Below are 5242 nucleotides of genomic sequence, written 5' to 3'. Positions count from 1 at the left end.
GCACGTGGGATCTTCCCGGACCGGGGCACGAACCCGCGTCCCCTGCCTCGGCAGGCGGACTCTCAACCACTGCGCCACCAGGGAAGCCCCCTAACGATGTTTTAGAGTGGAGGAAATGAGGCTCCGAGAGAAGTCTGATGCTGGCTGTCAGAAGTGGGGAGTCCACGCTGCTCAGCACACCCTGACCGTGGCCGGCCCTCCAGCCTCACAGCTCCCTGCCATCCATTCCCCAGGGCACCCTCGCCAAACTGATATACTTACACTCCCCCAAACAGGGCCCTCTCGCTTCCCAGTCTTTGCTCGCGATGTGCCCCTTGGCTAGGCTACCCCTAGGTTGCCCTGGCGAATTCTGAGTCAACCTTTTAGACTCAGAGTGTCCTCTACTCTTCTTTGTACACTCCTGGTGAGGCAGGGGCTCTGTCCTAATAGACTTTATATCTCCAGCCTTTTGCTTAAGGCCTGGTAAGGTGAGGGACCAAAGAATATGTGCCCCTTGGCCCCAGTGTCACAAAATGATTACAGTCCAGAGGTATGATCGGCACTTGGAACCCAGTGGGTAGACAGGCTGGGACCTGGGACCTTTTGCTGCCGTGCTTGCACCTGGACACACCTCTCCTCCAGCAACCAAATACAAAGAAACGGGTATGGGACTAAAAGTAACTATGTGTGCGTGCACAGCTGGGGTAAATTCTGGACAAAAGATACAAAGAGACCAAAAAACCCAACTGCCACTTTTGAAGAGCCTGGAGCAAAAGCAGGGGCTTCTATGACTTCATCTAGACTAACTGCGGCATACCCTGCCTTTCGGTTTCCCATTTCTAGAAAACTGCTCCCATCAGTAAACCATTCGACCTTAGGGCTGTCCAGAGGCTCATCTAGAAGATCAGCCCTGCTGGAGTAAGTAAGTTTGTTCTCTGGTCTCTATACACTGGTGCAGTAAGTCTCCCCTCTCCACTGCTGGAAGCAGGGTTGCTGGGTTCAGGGTTTGGCACACCTTTAAGGGGATGTCGGGGGTGTCCATTAGGAGGGACAGATATCTGGTTAACCTTCCTCTAGTCAACCAACGATGTCCTTTGACCTCCAGCACAGACCGTACCTGATGAGGGGTCAACACATCTAAGTGTTGTCCCAGGGTGAGCTTGGAAGCCTCATTAGCCAACAGGGCTGTAGCTGCTACTGCCCGCAGGCAGCTTGGCCAGCCCAGGCCCACTGAGTCCAGTTGTTTTGAAAAGAAAGCCACTGGTCTCTGATCTGGTCCCAGCTTTGGGGTCAGGACTCCTGGTGCTGTCCCTGACCTCTCGTGAACGTACAGGGTGAAGGGCTTGTCCAAACGTGGAAGCCCCCGTGCTGGTACTCTGATCAACTCAGGCTTTAGAGTCTCAAAGGCCTGCTGGTGGTCCTTATTCCATTGAAGGCATTCCCTTTCTCCTCCCTTTAGAGCGTCATATAGAGGTTTTGCTACAAGGCCATAATTTGGAATCCTGATACGACAGAACCCAGCCATCCGGAGAAAGCCTCGGAGTTACCTCTTTGTGGTTGGAGGTGGTAATGCACTAATTGCTATTTTTCGATCTATGGCCAGGACTCATGCCCCTGGGGTCAAAACAAATCCTAAATATTGAACCCCTTGCTATGAGATCTGAGCCTTGGTTGGAGAGAATTTATATCCTCTTTTCGCCAGAAAATTTAGGACCCTAACAGTATTTTGATCTGAATCGTGTTTGGTCTCACTACTTACCAATAACTCAGCAACATATTGTCACAGAGTTCCCGTCTCAAGGCTCAGTTCCTTCAGTTCCCTTGCAACGCATTTCCAAAAAGATGGGGGCTGCCTCGAAAGCCCTGCGGACACACCATCCATGTGTACTGGGTAACCTCCAGGGGGTCAGGGTCCCGCCATTCAAAGGCAAAAAGGTATTGAGAGTCTGGGTGTAGGGGAATACAGAAAAATGCATATTTGAGGTCCAAAACAGAGAAATACTGGGCGCTCCCTGACACCTGGGTGAGGAGGGTTCATAGGGATGACTCCCACATTCACGACTCTTGCACAAACCGACACTCCCCGTTAGGATTCTGAACCGGGAGGATCAGGGTGGTGCAAGGCGATTGGCAGGGCCTAATGAGTTCGTGTCTTAGGTTGGATTCCCCTCAGGGCCTCAGGCTTTAAAGGATATTATCTCTTCCACGGGTATTCTTCCCCAGGCATTAACCTTACTTTTATTTGGGGAACACATTTTGCCCTTCCTGGCACCGAGGCATCCCAAACTGCAGGATCTACTTGTTCTCTAATTTCTTGAGGGATGTCTTGGAGAATATTTTGGTGCCCAGCGGGTGGGTCATCTGGGGCTACTAATAGATGCACCCTCTGTTCGAATTCTTTACCTCCTTGGACTTCACCCTGTCCTAAGAATACACTAGCTTCTAACTTATTCAGCAAATCTCTCCTGAGGAGAGGGACAGGGCATTCTGGCATGTACAAAAATGAGTAATAATAACGGACCCGATTCCGCAGGCAAGGGGAGACGTAAATCGCCTTACCTTTAGCTGTCCATCAACTCCTGTCACAGCACAGTCATGGCTGGATAAGGGGCCGGCTGGCCAAGTCAGAACAGAGCAGGCAGCTCCAGTGTCTTCAAGAAATTCAGTTCTCCTACCTGCCACATGGAGGGTGACCCGAGGCTCCATTGGAGAAATGAGGATGGATCGAGTGGGATCTGGAGCTGGGCAGGCGATCGGGCCGTCAGTCAGGGTGTGGGAATTTCTCATCTGAGAGATTCGCAAAGAACTGGGGCCAGTCGGGTTTGCCCCTTGGGCGTCCCACAGGAGGGCGCTCAGGGCATTCCCCCTTCCAGTGCTCCTCCTTCAGACAAAAGGCACACTGGTTTGGGCCCAGGTGGTTTCTCGGTGGTCTGTCCCACCTTCTCATCCCTCCAGGGTCCCCTCGAGGTGGTGGGTGAATCAGAGCAGCCAAAAGCTGCATTTTCTTTATTAGCCTCTTATACTTATTGGCCTCCTCCGTTAAGTCTCAGTTGTTATAGACCTTGAAGGCCTCCTCTACCAGGGTTGACAATGGGATTTGGGGCCCAGCCTCAAGCTTTTGTAATTTTCTCCGGATATCAGGAGTAGCCTGGGTGATAAAATGTATGGCCGACAGTGTCCTCCCTCTTGCAGACTCAGGGTCTGTATTGGTGTCCTTCCTGAATGCCTCTGTCAGTCGGCTCAGGAAGACTGCCAGGTTTTCATCTTTTTCCTGTGTAACCTCAGACCTTCTCATAATTTACAGGCTTCACCATACACCTTTTCATTCCTTCTGATAAACGAGTAATATAATGTCTCATCCTAGCCCGGCCTACACGGCATTCATGGTCCCAGTGTGGGTCATGTTCTGGGATTGCATCCCCATCCACCTGATAAATCTGGTGGTGTGGACTGGTGGCCAGTAGGCCATCTGCGTGTTCCCTGGACTTCCTCAGTATACGCTCCTTTTCATCCGGGCTACAACAGTGGGCCAGAACAGCCATGATGTATTTGGGAAGTCTGTCAAAAATTTTTAAAAGTTTTAAAACACCCGGTTGGATAGGATCATAGGTTGCTGTGAAACAATATTGATTCCTTGAGCCAAGGTAGGGAAAAAAATCTAAAGTAAATATAGATCATTTAAAGGCACAGGAGCTCACACGATCTGTTATCAAAAGCAGCATTCCAGGACAACTTTGTTCTCTTATGAGAGACAGAAACCAAATCCAGTCTTGCATCAGCCTGATCTTCATAAAGTCTATTTACCTAATTAAATTTAATCCAACCTTAGAAAATCCTGATCACATACAAAATTCTTTTCTCACTGTTCCTGTTCCGCAAACCTTCTGAGGCTATACTTTGTCCCGTATTCTTTTCCCATTCAGAAATAGCCAGCTCTAGTGATACAGGCTGCAACATGGGACCCTTTGCTGCACTGCTTGCACCTGGGCACAACTCTCCTCCAGCAACAAAATACAGAGAAATTGTATGGGACGAAAAATAACTGCACGCATGCGCAGTCGGGGCAAATCCTGGCTAAAAGATACAAAGAGACCAAAAAACCCAACTGCCAGTCTTGAAGAGCCCGGAGCAAAAACAGGGTACTGCGCATGCCTCCTGCACACACCACCTATAGGGTGGGAAAACCATCAAAGCCCCCCCTCCGGCCTGACCCCTGGACACAACCCTACCCTCACCCACATAAAGAACAAGCTCACCACCCCCTCAGGGAGCCAGCAAGCAAGGGATACTGCTGTTTGCTCTCACTTCCCCCTGCTGCAGCAGGGGCCCCAATAAAGCCTTGCCTGAATTTCTTGTCTGGCCTCTGATCAATTTCTATTAATTAAGGAGGCCAAGAACCCTGGTAACAGGATGGCCTCAGGATGAGAATCCTCTTGCTCAGTTTTTGGCTGGGAAGTAGATGACATCTAGAACCCCTGAGGGTATGGGTGGTCCCCTGGGTTCCAAAATTCACCCTGTTGGGTTTATTCAATCACTCAACAGTAACCTCATGGGTCTGTTATGCTCTAAACACTCTGCCAGGTGCTGGGGATCAAAGATGAATGGAGCAATTAGCTGGGAGGATACACTTGAGCTGAAACTTTAAGAACACTCTAAAAATCTATAAAAGAGAAAGTTTATTCTGTGCTTTCGTCCAGGCGTGTGTGTGAGGGGTGGGCAACGCCTCCCTCCTCACCCCTCCATCCCCTCGCCTCACCTCAGTTCCCAAGGTGAAGATTTCAGGGGGATTAGATGTATAATCCCCGGTTTGGGTCTTGCTTCCAGGAAGGCGTGAGGCCTGAATCCTAACCCGGCCCCGCACACCTGGCCCTATTGTTCCCCTAATTCCATGCATCCGGGAATTAGCGAACTGGCTGGCAGCTCATTCCCTGTCAAGACGCCCGGGAGAGTGATATGGGAGACCCTGAAACTATCCCCACCAACTCAGGAGACCCCACAAGACATCGGTCCCTTGGACGAGCAACGGCCCCTAAGGAGGGTCTCAGGCAACACTCTTAGAAAGTGCGACCCCTTTAGAAGGAGGAGACCGGCGGGCGCGGGCTAGTGTCACAAGTCCTAAACCTAAGCCTCAGCTCCTAGCGGCCCCCGCGGTCCCGTCCCGCGCCCTTCTAAGAGCTTGGCTTCCGGGAGGAGCTCCGCTGGGGCACCGCCCCCCCAAGGCGCGGGCGCCAATTGGCCAGCGTGATCGCGGGGCGGGGCCAAA

This window comes from Physeter macrocephalus, chromosome 14 (genome assembly GCF_002837175.3).
Source record: "Physeter macrocephalus isolate SW-GA chromosome 14, ASM283717v5, whole genome shotgun sequence".
Classification (NCBI taxonomy): Eukaryota; Metazoa; Chordata; class Mammalia; order Artiodactyla; family Physeteridae; genus Physeter; species Physeter macrocephalus.
The sequence above is the reverse complement of the archived record's forward strand: the minus strand, read 5'-3'. Positions refer to the sequence as shown.